At 50.0% G+C, this 14,872-nt stretch overlaps 1 long non-coding RNA gene across 3 annotated transcripts; it reads left to right on the top strand.

Annotated features, from left to right (window-relative positions):
• Window positions 1–1,295: 1,295 nt before the first annotated feature.
• On the top strand, window positions 1,296–14,503 carry LOC139074506 (uncharacterized). Of its 3 annotated transcripts, none has more exons than XR_011524160.1 (4): window positions 1,296–1,441; window positions 6,763–6,907; window positions 10,336–10,468; window positions 14,238–14,503. It is a non-coding gene; the product is annotated as an uncharacterized lncRNA (long non-coding RNA). The 3 variants fall into 3 exon arrangements; XR_011524158.1 differs by having other exon boundaries at window positions 1,330–1,441; window positions 6,594–6,907; XR_011524159.1 differs by lacking the exon at window positions 6,763–6,907 and having other exon boundaries at window positions 1,330–1,441.
• The last annotated feature ends 369 nt before the right edge of the window (window positions 14,504–14,872 follow it).

The raw sequence follows: 14,872 nt of genomic DNA, 5'->3' as shown, positions 1-14,872 counted from the left end.
ACCAAACACCTCGGTCAAGTCCAAACCAGAAAAGGCTTCCCCTTGTCTGGCTTATGGAACCCAGGTGTGGTTGCTGCTCATGGGGAGAAGCCTGGGAGCTACCAGAACACAGAAGAGGGGCTTAACCCGGAGGTCAGAGCTTGGAGATCCACATGCACAGAAGAATCCTGGAACATCATTGGTTTTGTCACGGCTACATCCTCTTTAAACCAGTGCCTAGTCTCTGCCACGCAGTAGGGGCTGGGTAAACATTGGTTGAATGAATGAATGAGCCAGGCATAAGAGGGTGTTAATTTAAGAACTTTCTTAGTAGTAATAGGTAGTGAGCTCCCTATTAGTGGGAGGGACCAAGGAGCTACTAAATGTCTGGGGTCACGTCTTGAGAAGTAGTGAGGGCCTAGGAGAACCTTCCATCCCAGAGCGGTGTGAGGCTAACTCAGAATAACTGGAGCGGGGCTCGAGTCCAAACAAAGCAATCCACATTCGCTGAGACTGCCTGCTTAACCCCTTCGAACCCCAGACCGCTCTGCGCCTCCGCAGGCGCCGGCCTAGTGCAAGCACTCACGCACTGGAGGCTGCGTCTGCCCCCCAGGACCCCCAGACCTGAGAGGCCCCCTCCCCCGCGCCTCCCCCTCGCGAAGCTCAGGCTGGAGAAGACAGGCGTCTGGAGGGCGGCCGGATGACGCCACTGCGAGCATCCTTGGCAGGCGCGGGCTCCGGGGGGGGGGCGGGGGGGGGGCGAGGCGGGCCGCGGGGGCCGCAATTGGAACTCGCGCGTCATCTCCGCCCAGGGATGCAGCCGGCATCCAGCGCCCGCGCCCCTGCGGCAGGGGGAGGAGGAGACAGGCACCAGCCTCTGTCGCAGCTCTGGACCCCACCCCGGCCCCAACCTGGGACAGAGCGGAGCCCTCGGGCGCCCCACCCCTCTTTCCTTCCGACGATGACCCCCTACCCTCCACCCCCTCTCGAGCGAGCGTCCCTTGACACCCGATTCCCACAGAGGCCGAGTGACCTGCCCACTCAGCTCCCAGCTCTGTGCGGTTCCCGGGGCCCAAAGCCTTTTCACTGCAAGTGCCAGGTCCAGTGCCCCGGGGTTCACACACGCGTGCGTTCCCGGTCTTGGGGAGGTCAGAAAGCAAGTGGGGCCGAGAGTGGAGCTGGTAGACGCCCCCAGAGAAGGCATTGCAGGAGGCACTGTTCTAGAGCTGGGTACGGCCCCCCAGAGTTCACCAGGGAGAGAAGAGGGTGTGCGGAGAGGGCAATCCAGGTGCAGAGAACAGCATGTGCAAAGGCTCAGAGGTGTGTAGGAGCGCCCCTGTGGCAACAGGCGGGGAACGTGCGCAGAGTGCAGAAGAGAGGAAGGTTTGGAGAGGGCGGGGATGTGAAAGGGCTCGATGCCAGGCGGCAGGTGGAGTTGGGTGCCAAGGAAGGCCGCTGGCCTGTAAGTGTATGGGAAGGGGGACTGGGAGACGACAACGCGGGAGATGCCAGCCCCAGCTGAGGCACGGCAAGGGTGTGGAAACTGTTTTGGAGCGCGGGGGTGGGGGTGGGGGTGGGGTGGCGGGGCTCAGAGTGTAAACAACCTTTCTGAGGACACACATTCCGCTTCTCCACCTCTCCGGCACTTGATCCTGGGTCTCACCCCAGTGTCCCTCCCAAGCTGCTCCCGCATCCTTTCTCCAAACCTGGGACGCTCTTCTCTCTCCAGTCACTCCTGACGACCCCCCATCCGTCCTGAACCCCAGCTATGAGCCGCTTTGGGCCTCCATCTTCTCATGTGCGAAACTGAGGGCATGGTGTGATGACCCCCGAGTTGCTCCTTCTGGAGCCCCCGTCTGCTCGTGGACTGCCTCCGGGCCTGGCACGCCTTGGATTTCCCAGCCTGCGAGGCCGCGGGGTAGGGGAGAAGGCCGTGGGGCCCCGAGGTTGGCCTGGCTGACCCCAGCGCCCCGCCCGATCCTTCCTGGTGACTCAGTCCGCGTGGCGCCTCACGTGACTGTCGTGTAAACACCTTCGGGGCTTCCGGGAGTCCCAGGGCCTCGGGGAAACCCGCTGCCTCCCCTCCCCCGCAACCACCCCCCCCCCTCGCCCGGGCCCCAATGGGCCTGGGGCGGGCGGGCCGCCTCCCATCAGCGAGGTACCCTCTGCCTGAGCGGTTCCTGCATCTGTCACTTGGGGGCGGCCTGTGTCCCGAGGCCGGGGCGGCATCTGAGACGGCACGGAAGGAGGCTGTACTCCCAGGGGCTGGGGAGGCGGCGGCGGCGCCACTGCGCGCGGTTCCAGCCTCGGGGGAGGCAACCCCAGCGTCCATGTCAGACTTGGCCTTTGAGAACGCTTTTCCTGCCGGCTTGGTCCCTTAATAGTACTGGGGCCGGGATCGTGGTCCCTGATCCAGAGGCGTGGAAACGGGAGGGACTTGGGCGGGGGCGCCCCTGTGGGGCCTCAAGTGTGGTGGGAAGAGCCCAAGGCCGGGGCTCCTTCTCAGGGTTCCGAACGACCACAGGGACAGAGGGGGTGAGACGGGGCCACTGTCCCAGCTTTGTCACCCTGATGCTCCCTTCCCACTCTTCATCCCCTGTTCCCTCACACGGACAACTTCTGCTGCTTCTGTGGCCTCCACTTCCCCTCCCGACCCTCCCCTCCACCGGCCTGGGCCTCTCCGCAGTCTCTCTCCGCTGTACCTCCTACCTCCTCCCCTGAGCCCCACATCATCTGCCTTTAGAAGTGCTTTATAAACCACTCTTTGGTCCTGTCTCATCCATGGCCCTCCTGAATAAACCCAGGCTTCTCTTGGGTTACATCAGGCCCTTCAGGACTCGGCTGCCTTTTCCTGCTCCGGCTCCTCCTGGTGCTCCTGGCTCACCCTAGACACCCCCTCCCCAAGCCTGGCCAACTCCCGTTTGTCCCCAGATCTCAGCTCAGCCCTGCAGCCTCCTTGAAGATGTGGGTGTGAGGGGCAGGCTGCCGGGCTGCCTGCCTTTGGGAGAGAGCTGGCGCATCCCTGCTCCCTGTGGCCCAGCTCAGGCCTCCAGACAAGGGGACCAATGGCAGCAGGCCCGGGGGGGCTCCTCAGAGCTCAGAGAGCTGTCACCAAGTGTGGTCAGTCCACTTTCCACCCAGCTCAAACCAAAAACTCTGGGAAAGCTTGGGTTCGCTGAGAGTCACTGGGAGCAGCAGGCAAGATTTAGAGTTAAATAACACTCCTCAGTTAAGAAGAAATTCCAAATTTGAAAATAAGGCAGAAGGATGACTGTCAGGCCCAAAAGGTCAGCCAGAGGGGGCTCTTTGGGATTCTCTAGGAGAAGGTACCTCGCTGACCTGTTCACCATTGCTGAGGGCCAGATGATACAACCATTATCTACATGTCAACCTTCCTCCATGACAGAAGTTATTTACATCTTACCAATCTACTTATTGCCCTGTCGGTCACTGGCCAGTTTTGTATGTAACTCAGAAATCTTACTTCAGCACCTTGTTTTGGTCCCTCTAAATACTTCTGTCTCTCCAGTTCTCTGTTTTTTTGTGGGGTTTTTTTGGTGAGGAAGATTGACCCTGAGCTAACATGTTACCAATCTTCCTGTTTTTTTTTTCCTCCCGAAAGCCCCAGTACATAGTTGTATGCCCTGGTTGTAAGTCATTCTAGTTCTTCTATGTGGGATGCCGCCACAGCACTGCTTGATGAGCAGTGCTAGGTCCACGCCCAGGATCCAAACCAGCGAACCCTGGGCTGCCGAAGCACGACATGAGAACTTAACCACTTGGCCACAGGCCGGCCCCATCTTCCTCTATTTTGTATGTGGGATGCCGCCACAGCATGGCTTGACGAACTGTGTGTAGGTCGGTGCTGGAGATCCGGGCTTCAAACCTCAGGCCACCAGAGTGAAGCATGCGAACTTAACCACGATGCCACTGGGCCAGCCCCTCTCCAGTCCTCTGTGAACTAGCTCTTGCACCATTCTGGTACCCTACTTAAAGCATAAGTAATCTTTGACACATACTCTGCATGAAGGAGAGTCACTGCTTCTACCTTTGAAAATGATAGACTGTGACACTTTTGGAGACTGCCTCCCGATGAGGTCCGTTTGGACTCAGCTGGCAGAGCCGATTAAACTTTGTTGCAGAAGTGTCTCCAGTGGACTCATTTGAAACACTGCCTCTCCCACCTCAGGCTTCTGGGCTCCACTCTGTGATCTGTTTATTATTATTATTTATTTAGAAATACTGAAGTACACAGATACTTTCCTGTTATAAAGTTTAAAAAGCTAAAGTCCCTTGGACCATCACCTCCCATCCTACGCCTGTCCTAAAGTTGACTACTGCTGTCCTGGAATAGCTATATCGCAGTGTGCAGGATATATATACTCCAGATCATATATACATATATTAAATAGGGTGTGCGTATATGTGTGTATATTAGATACCACACATATACACATATAGACACCCTATTTAGTATATGTGTATGGTATATACATATACAGAAATGTATTATCATTTTAGTGGTTGGATTTTTTTCATAAATGGTATGATACTGGAGATACTGTTTTGCGACTTGTTTTTTCTCCTTAAAAATACCATTGGAGGGGCCGGCCCAGTGGCGCAGCAGTGAAGTGCGCACATTCCGCTTCGGTGGCCCGGGGTTTGCCAGTTCGGATCCCGGGTACGGACATGGCACCGCTTGTCAAGCCATGCTGTGGCAGGCATCCCACATATAAAGTAGAGGAAGATGGGCACGGATGTTAGCTCCAGGGCCAGTCTTCCTCAGCAAAAAGAGGAGGATTGGCAGCAGATGTTAGCTCAGGGCTAGTCTTCCTCAAAAAAAAAATACGGTTGGAGGTCTCTTTTGGTACATAAGACCAACGTTACTCTTTTTAACCAGTAACATGGTAACACAGACCATAACGTACCTAGGAATAAACTTAAGAAATGTAAAACTTTATGTAGAAAGTTAAGTATTTTGTTATTTTATAACAAATTAAAACAAAAGGTTGTAATATTTACAACCTTGTAATAGACAAATTTTATAAACAACAATGAAATGTATGGAGCAAAAAGTAAAAGTACACAGACACAGCCCCCACCCAAGGCAACAGCGTTGTATTTGACCAGGCTTCTTCTCTACATTTCTCGGAGTATTTCTGGAACTTGCTTTTGGAGTTGAGTTAAGGTGCCTGCTTACAGGGAGTTGAACACATCTATAAATAGCTGTGACGCAGCGTGGGCCTGTGAAATGCCAGAGCTGAGGCGCCCTGTGTGCTGGGAACCTGCGTCAGGAAGGCAGTCATGAGCCCAGGGCTGGGGGCGGGTGGCGCTTTAATTGGGCCCGGAAGGATGAGTCGGGGATAAGTTGGGCAGGACTCTCCAGGCAGAACACTTGGTTTGGAGGTGGGATAATCATTTCTACATGGCAAAGGCCTGACTGTGGATGAGACTGAGGGCCCATGGAGAGGAGTGTGGGGCTGAGCCAGTCTAGAAGCCTGTGGCCACAGCCAGACAGGGGGCTGGAGTTCCAGTTCCAAGAAACAGGAAAATCCAGGCTGTGAAGCTCCTGCATCCCTCAGAGTGGGGACTATAGAGGAGCTCCTCTTCACTGCAAAGAGGAAATGTCTGTTCCCTGCAAAGGGTCTTTCCAGAATGCCGGAGCTGGGAACATGCTTGGCACAGAAATGGGAGGTACTCATGCTGCAACCCTGGCCTCAACCCCAGGGCACGGCCCAGAAGTTGAGCCTGGGAACTCTGCAGGCAGCTCCTCAACCCCAGGGTACTCAGAAGGGAGCCCCGGAACTCTGCAGGTGGCCCCTTACACCCCAGGGCACTCAGAAGGGGGCCCTGGAACTCTGCAGGCAGCCCCCTCTACTCCACATGTGGAGCCCTGGAACTCTGCAGGCAGCCTGCTCCATGCCAGGGCACGGCCCAGAGGGGAGCCCCGAGGCTCTGCAGGCAGCCCCCTCCACCCAGGGCATGCCCAGAGGGGAGCCCCGGGGCTCTGCAGGCAGCCCCCTCCACCCAGGGCACAGCCCAGAGGGGAGCCCCGGGGCTCTGCAGGCAGCCCCCTCCACCCAGGGCACGCCCAGAGGGGAGCCCCGAGGCTCTGCAGGCAGCCACTGGCAGTCAGTGGGAGCTGGTGGGCGAGACAGATCAGCCTCCTGTCTCTCTCCCATCTCCCCCTCTCCCATCTCATCAACTGGCAAATAGATGTTTTTGTCCTGAGTCATAAGTGCTAGTTCTGACCCTGGGAGTCCCTTTGAAGAGCTCCTGGTCCTTCAGTGAGGAAGCAAAAGAAGCCCGTCTGGAATTCAGGTTTCCTGCCCCTTAGACAGGTCAGGTTTACGGCTGGTCTTTTTCCCCCTTAAGAGACATGCCCAAATCGCGAGGTCACCCAGCCACGGGTGCCACCGTTAGTGCACTAGGCCAAGGCCTAGGTCTACCAGACCTTCGGTTCACCTGAAACTCCCACCCCACCTCAAAAGAACCTAAGAAAAAAAGGGTATTTATTGTATCACGTAACTAAAAAACCCAGAGGTAGTGAAACAAGCAACAGCCAGTGATGATTAGGTAGCCAGGAACTGAAGGTTTTTCTTTCCTTTTTGCAGTTGCTGATTGTAGCTTTTAGCTGTTTAACCCGCCCATTGTTAACTGTGCTGTCAGGCAATGTGCTGACTCCACTAGGCTCCCATAGAGACCATCTCCCTGGAGCCTGGGTCACCATGGAAATGGGTGTGTGAGCTGTTCTTCAGGAATTAGAACTCTTGTCCACTTCAGGCCGGCTGAGACCACCAACTCATCAACTGGGCCTGTGCAGATGTCTAAGTGACCTTTTCACATCAAGAGGCTAAAAACCCCACCCTCAGATCGTGCTAATGCCGCCATTTTGTGAACATGGGTCCAGCTCAGCCTTAAGTCAAAGGTGAGGACGGCGTGACCTTGACTCATTTCCCACGCTCTGTAACTGGAGGGCTGCAGCGCACAAACCCAGTATGTGGTTCACGCAGGCCTCCTCCATTCCTGCAGCTTGCTCTGTCTCACATACCTCATGTTTGCATCCTGCCTCTTGTTCTAGCACTTTTCCATTTTCCAGCTGAGTCCCGATGAGCTCTTCCTGCGTTTCTGGGTCCTTCATGCCGTTGATCTAATCTAATATGGTTATCATCTCAGGCATGGTAGTTTTCAACTCTAGAAGTTTGATTTGAGTCTTTTTTTCCCTCTTATTCTCTTTAATTAACATGATCAATCTTTCCTGCAGCTTCTTAAGCATATGGAATAAAACTATAATAACTGTTTTAATGTCCTTGTCTACTAATTCTATCATCCATGTAATTTCTGAGTCGGTTTCAGTTTTTTCTCTTCATCATGGGTCATGGACACAAACGAACACCTTTATTATTTATCAACAGACCAAACAAGTAGCACTTGAAGAACACATACGTGAATCAAAAGAGGGCTTGAAATAAAATTAAAATAACCCAATTTTGATATATAATCAAATAATTTTATAAGATGAATATATGCTAAAAGAAGATGGCATAACAACAGAATTAAACATTTTTCTAGTAATGTGTATCTACAAACCTATGGAAAAAATATTCTTTGTTTTAGGATTATTTCATTTCATCTCTGAAAAGGATCCGTTATCTATTTAAGCATTACATAATTACTCTCTGGTTCACTGATTCTATGCAATATTTAATTGTTTCTGATAATTTTTTTTTTGAGGAAGATTAGCCCTGAGCTAACATCCACTGCCAATCCTCTTTCTGCTGAGGAAGACTGGCCCTGAGCTAACATCTGTGTCCATCTTCCTCCACTTTATATGTGGGACACCTGCCACAGCATGGCGTGCCAAGCGGTGCCATGTCTGCACCCGGGATCCGAACCCAGGAACCCTGGGCCAGCAAAGCGGAATGTGTGCACTTAACTGCTGTGCCACTGGGCAGGCCCCTGAATATTTTTTATATTATCATAAATCTTCTTGAACTTTGTTCTGAGATGCAATTTCATAGTTTGGAAACAGTTTGTTGCTTTTGGATCTTGATTTTGAGCTTTCTGAGCTAAGACTGGGCGGCATTAATCTCAGGCTAACTTTGTCTCACTGTCTGGGCAAAGCCCTTTGGAGTACCTACCTGATGCCACTGACTCATGAGCTTTTCCACCGTCGCTGGTGGGATGTCAGTGTTGTGTGGTCTCTGGGAATTCCTCCTTCTAATCCCTTCTGGTGGCTTTTTCCCTGGCTCCAGATAACCTCCACACACTCACACACCGATCAGAACTCACCTGAACGCCTGAGGGAGCCCCTCTGCAGACCTTCGGAGTCCTTTCTCCTCTCTGGTTCTCTGCCCTGTGAGTTCTAGGCTCCTTGTTCTCCTAGCTCCTTCTGCCTGGCTTCCCCCCACTATGCTGTGGCCTGGAACTTTTCTTCAGACAGTAAGCGGGGAGATTTACAGGGCTCACCGTGTTTTGTCCTGCCTCTCACAGTTCACAGTCCTTCGTTGCCTGATGATCAATATCTTAAAAACTGCTGTTTCTGATCTTTTGTCTGGTTTTTTAGTTGTTTGAGGCAGCATGGTAAATCCCCTCCCTGTTGCCCCTTCTTTGCTGGAAGTGGGAATTTAATGTATTTACATTTACTTCACTTACTGTTCCAAACAATAAGTGAATCAATAATACTGATATGATTTAATGGCAGATTCAAGAATACATTCCATCCCAATTACCTTCTTTCAAGATACGTTATGCTAACTTTTTCTCTTGTTGTATATCAAAACGGACTCATGACTTTTCAGCTTTATTGTATGTCAGGTGGTCTTGGCCAGTGGTCTGCTTTTGATGCTCAAATAGTCTCACTTTGGTCAGCGGGAGCCCTCTTAGTATGGCTTCTCTTATTTCAGCTTGACCCTATTTATCTGTCACAATCTCCTTCCTTACCGGGTGCGCCGAGATTTGCCAGGCTCCCTTGTTCTCACAGTCTGCCGCTCCAATTCTTGTGAAGACCACGTCAAACTGTTGTGATGATAAGCCCAGAGACTTGAAAACTTTGCAACACGGCTTTTGTTTCTTCCATAAGATCTGTGTGCAGAGGTTTACTATGAAGGGGAATGACCAACAGCAGCTGGAGAATATCCTATCTCAGTCTTTTAAAAATCAATTTATTGAGAGATAATCTATGTATACAAAATGGACCCACTTTAAGTGTACAGTTCAATGAGTAGACAAAGGTAATGACCATCATCGAGACAGAGAATATTTCTATCACTCCACAAAGTTTCCTGTGTCCCTTTGCAGTCAGTCTGCCCACCATCACCCAGCCAGGCAACCTCAGATCTGCTTTCTGTTACGTTAGATTAGTTGTGGCTTTCTAGAATTTCATATAAATGGAGTCATACAAACATATGCAAGACTTTTGTGTCTGGCTCCTCTATCTCAAGACATTTTTGGGATTCACCCACGTTGTTGCATGTGTCAGTAGTTCTTTCCTTTTTATTGCTGAGTAATATTCCATTGCATGGATGAACAACAAGTTGTTTACCTATTCATCTGTGATGGACATTGAGGATGTTTCCAATTTGGGGTTCCTATGAATAAAACTGCCCCGAACACTCAGGTACAAGTCTTTGTGTGGATATATGTTTTCGTTCCTCTTGGGCGAATATGTAGAAGTAAATTGCTAAGTCATGTGGTAAGTATATGTTTAACTTTATAAGAATCGGCAAAATCCTTCTCCGTTGTATCACTTTACAATCTCATCAGTAGTGTATGAGTTCTTCCTGCTCCACACCCTTGCCTATACTTGGTGTTGCTCAGACTTTTTAACATACCAACTTTATAGGTTTTCTTTTAAACATGGGTACCCTCAAGATGCCTCCCAATCACTCCAGAAATCGTTTGGACATCCACAGGGGAGGGAGACCCTTGAATTAAAACTACAGAGCTTCAAAAGGCTGATAATAGACAGTTGGAAAGGCACTTCAAGAGTACCTTTGGAAAACAGAGTCAGAGTAAATAAGGTAAAATAAAACCGGAAGGAGAAGTAGATGTACATTTGAAAGGAAACAAAGTTCTTGTCCAGAAGAATAAGGAGAACTATGGCATTAGAAATCTGTAAAGTGAATCACGCTGTTTAAGGGAATAAAATGTTTAGGACCCCTTCTGTTAGGTCGGCATTTATCTTTTAGTATGTAGGCTTGTTATGGGCTGAATTGTGTCCCCCCCCAAATTCTTACATTGAAGTCCCAACCCTCAGAATGACACTGTATTTGGAGAGAAGGTCTTTAAATGATTAGGTTAAAATGAGGCCATTAGGGTGGGACCCTCATCCAATATGACTACTGTCCTTACCAGAAGAGGAAGAGATGCCAGGGATGGCCACGTAAAGAGGCGGCAGGAGGGCAGCCATCTGCAAGCCAAGGAGAGAGGCCTCAGAAGAACCTAACCTGGCCAGCAGCTTGATCTTGGACTTCCAGCCTCTACAACCGTGAGAAAATAGAATTTCTTTTCTTTTTTTTTTAAAGATTGGCACCTGAGCTAACAACTGTTGCCAATCTTCTTTTTTCCCCCTCTGCTTTTCTGTTTTCTCTCCCCAAATCCCCCCGCTACATAGTTGTGTACTTTAGTTGTGGGTCCCTCTAGTTGTGGCATGTGGGACGCCACCCCAGCATGGCCTGATGAGCAGTGCCATGTCCACGCCCAGGATTCGAACCGGTGAAACCCTGGGTCACTGAAGCAGAGCGTGTGAACTTAACCACTCAACCACGGGGCCAGCCCCAAAATTTCTGTTGTTTAAGCTGCTCAGCCTGTGGTATTTTGTTATGCCAGCCTCCGAAAACTAATACAAGGATATAAAATTCTATTGATTTTGTCATTCATTGCTGGATCCAGCTGGACCTGAAGATGGAGGCTACTTCTGATCTTTTGAGAAGACCTACTGTTGCCCTTTTCCAGCAGTGTGACTTTGGAAAGCTAGTTAATTTCTCTGTACCCTGTGTTTTTTCATCACTAAAACTATACTAAGGGGCTTTTCGGAGGATGAAAGCATCCAGCACCTGGCACATAGAAGGTGATCAATAAACATTAGGCCCTGGGGCTGGCCTGGTGGCACAGCGGTTAAGTATGCATGTGCCGCTTCTCAGTGGCCCACGGTTTGCCGGTTTGGAACCCGGGTGCAGACATGGCACCGCTTGGCAAAAGCCTTGCTGTGGTAGGCGTCCTACGTATAAAGTAGAGGAAGGTGGGCACGGATGTTAGCTCAGGGCCAGTCTTCCTCAGCAAAAAGAGGAAGACTGGCAGTAGTTAGCTAAGGGCTAATCTTCCTAAAAAATAAATAAATAAATAAATAAACGTTAATCCCTTTCTGTTTTCTCAGACTGTATCCTGTCCAGTGTCTTATAATAACCCCTGTGTTTATGCTGCATTTTAACTGTATTTATATAGTCTATTTTTGGTATTTTTTCTAATTAATAGGCAGGGCAGTGGTTAATATTTCTAATTCACAAACTAAAACACTGTGGACAAGTGCAGTGAGTTGCTGGAGGTCACACAATGAGGCTGTGACTGTCAGGAGACAGGCCAGACCGTCCCTAGACTGTTGGCACCTTCTCCACATTTGACACCATTGCCACCTGGTGAAGTATGCCAGGCTGTCTGTCCTACACTAAGTGACCTCAGCAATTGTGCCTTTTGAACTCTGCTTTTTAATTTCTCTGCCCCCGCCCCCTTGGGTCAGGCAGCCAACAGCCCATCTGCAGCGGTCCTGCCACCCTTTGGTAACTGGTTGTTTCTTAGTGGCTCTGGCCTTGGGAATCAGACTCTACTTGATAGAAAGGTGCGTAAAACAGAAGTCAGTAAGGTCAGAGGTGGGGATTCCGGGAGCTACGTTCCTGTATCTCGCGCTATTGGTTTTAACTGCTCAGAGGCCTCCAGGGCTCCCTTTTGGGGTGTGGGAGGCCAGCTGCTGGTTATGTAGTACCTGCCCACCTGCCCGACCCCAGCATCACCTCACCAACGGCAGTGGCACAGTCAGTGCCTAGTGAATAAATGGTCTAGTGGTTTTGAGAAATGTGAGATTTGATGTTGCCTCAAATCATGCCACCAAAGGGCTCTCCCCAAGGTCACCAGGCACTCCAGTCTCTAAACCCCGTGGGCAATTTTCAACAGCTGTGGGCTCTGGGGAAGAGAGAAACCAGGCACAGCTCCAAGGCTTCCAGCGGGAGCTGCCGTCAGCTGCAGCAGGAGCAGATTTTGAGGAAAGACCAGCAGCTCCATTTTGGAGTTAGGAAGGAGAGGTCTGGCTGGAGGTACAAATTTGGAAGTCAGGAGCATATTAATACTAATTTAAAGCCAGGAGACCAAGACCAAGGGAAGGAGTGTACACAGGGAAGAGCAGAGCTCTGAGGAGCTCCAACATTTAGAAGTGGAGGTGAAAAACAACCAGAAAGGAAGGCTATGAAAGAGTCGCCCATGTGAGAGGAAAGCAAAGGAAGTGTTTTCAGAGGAGGGCGACGTCAACCGTGTCAGATTTTGTTATAACTTCCCTGAGACCACCATGTGGAGAGCTCATCCATAGCCCACCGGAGCTCCCAGCTTAAACCAGGCCCCACGGCAGCCCCGTCAATGAGCGTCATGAACGTCCAACCCAGCTGAGCCTTCAGATTGACCGCAGCCCCAGCAGACATCTGACTGCAACCACACGACAGACTCCAAGAGAGAACTTTCCAGTCAAGACCTTCCTGAGTTCCTGACCCACAAAACCACGAGCAAAGTAAAATTGTAGTTTTGAGCCACTAAGTTTTGAGGTAAATTGTGAGATTTTATGAAGTAAGACCTAGTCAAAGTTCTCAGACTGTGAATGCAAAGATCCTGCGTTTGTTTACCAATGAGCCTCAGGCACACAAATGCCTGGTATAGCCCAACCATCCAGGAAATACTTGTTATATGAGTAAATAAACCCAGGAATTTGTCTCTTGGTCATAAGTTCCTGGGGATAAGTGACTGTATCATAGTCATCTGAATTTTAGAGTCAGATTGTACGACCAACTGTCTGTGTCATTGGGCAGTCATGTGCTGCATAACAATGTACCCCACATTGGTGCGGTGGTCCCACAAGATTAGTACCATACAGCCTAGGTGTGCAGTAGGCTCCGGGTTTGTGTAAGTGCACTCTATGATGTTCGCACAACGATGAAATCGTCTAACGACGCGTCTCTCAGAACATACCCTCATAGTTAAGTGATGCAAGACTGTAGTAGGAGGGGCTTTTGCCACATTTACCCTGTTTTGTTTAATTCTCCCAGGGGGATATGTGGTGTGGTGGGTAAACTCTAAGATGGCCTCAAGGATCCCCACCTCCTGGTATTCACGCCCTAGTGTGGTCCCCTTCCACACCGTATTAGAACAGTCTGTTTGACTGTTCTAAAATACAATGTATTAACAGAAAATTTGAGGTACAGTAAGGCCAAAAGATCAGGAAATAACTGCCATTGAAGAGACAGTTCATGGGGCGGCCCTGTGGCCCGGTGGTTAAGTTCAGCATGCTCCACTTCAGTGGCCCAGGTTCGGTTCCCAGCTGCGGACCTACACTACTCATTGGTGGCTGTGGCAGTGACCACATGCAAAAGAGAGGAAGATTATTAGCTCAGGGTGAATCTTCCTCAGCAAAAAAAAGAAAAAAAAAAGGAAAAAAGAGATAGTTTGTTACAGTTTCCAAGAGGAGAGGGCATGCAACACCAGGGGGTGGGGGAGGCACACAGGGTAGCACTGGGGTCAGTTTGGGGGGAACTGTGGACAAGAGCTTTTATTACAGTTTCTAGGGAAGGAAGGGGTGAGGCAGGACAAACAGGTTTTGGATTAGCTAGTTTAAATAATTTTGTCAGGCTCTGGGGCATAGGGGTTGTCCCTAGTTGTCTACTACCTGGCCCTGAGGTCATTAGTGTAGATGGACAGTGGCCTAGAACCTGATAAAAGAGGAGGTTGGGGATGTGGACTCTGGATTGGTTGGTCCGTATTTGAAGGGCAAGTTCTCAAAGAGTTATTTACTATCCCTGGGAATTGGCTAATCCTGGGAGGGGCAGTCCCTTCAGGGTCAGCAAGGCCCCAGACATCAAAGTATTAGAATACAGAAAATAAAAGACATGGTTAATACAGTGACCAACAGAATATGACAGAAGTGATGGTATATCATTTCCAAGATCAGGTTATAAGGATACTGTGTCTATCTTCAGTGTGCTCTCTCTCTCATCTTGCTCTAGGAAAGTCAGCTACCAAGTTGCAAGAAGTCCTATGGAGAGGTCCATGTAACCAGGAACTGAGGCCTCCTGCCAACAGCCATGCGAGTGTGCCATCTTGGATGTGGATCCTCTAGCCCCAGTGAAGCCTTCAGATGACAGCAAGCCCCGCTGACAATTTGACTGCAGTCTCTTAAGAGACTCTGAGCTGAAACCACCCTGCTAAGCCACTCCCAGATTCCTGACCCACAGAAACCAGTGAGATAATAAATAGTTGTTGTTTTAAGCCACTACACTTTGAGGTAACTTTAACGCAGTAACAGATAACTAATACCTGTGGTAAGAGCCTCGTTTTATGGATGAAGAAGGTGAAGCTCAGAGGGACAAGGTGACCGACCAGCTCAAGGTCTTGGAATGAACAAATGGCAGAACTGGCTTGCAGTCAGAGTAGGGCCTTACAGGTGGTATGTTGTCAACAGATACTTACTGAATTGGCTCAACCAATCATATTTTTCTGATATCAAGTTAGGTTAAAGTTGAGCTACAACAGTGAGCAGTTAAAACCAACTATTATAACCACAATAAGAGTCGGTATGCCTAATCAAGTGTAATGGCTCCCAGGGACATCTGTTCCATTAGGTGACTCACTGACCCAGGGA

This window comes from Equus przewalskii, chromosome 11 (assembly GCF_037783145.1).
Source record: "Equus przewalskii isolate Varuska chromosome 11, EquPr2, whole genome shotgun sequence".
NCBI classification, from domain to species: domain Eukaryota; kingdom Metazoa; phylum Chordata; class Mammalia; order Perissodactyla; family Equidae; genus Equus; species Equus przewalskii.
This window is presented reverse-complemented; position numbering and strand designations above follow the sequence as displayed.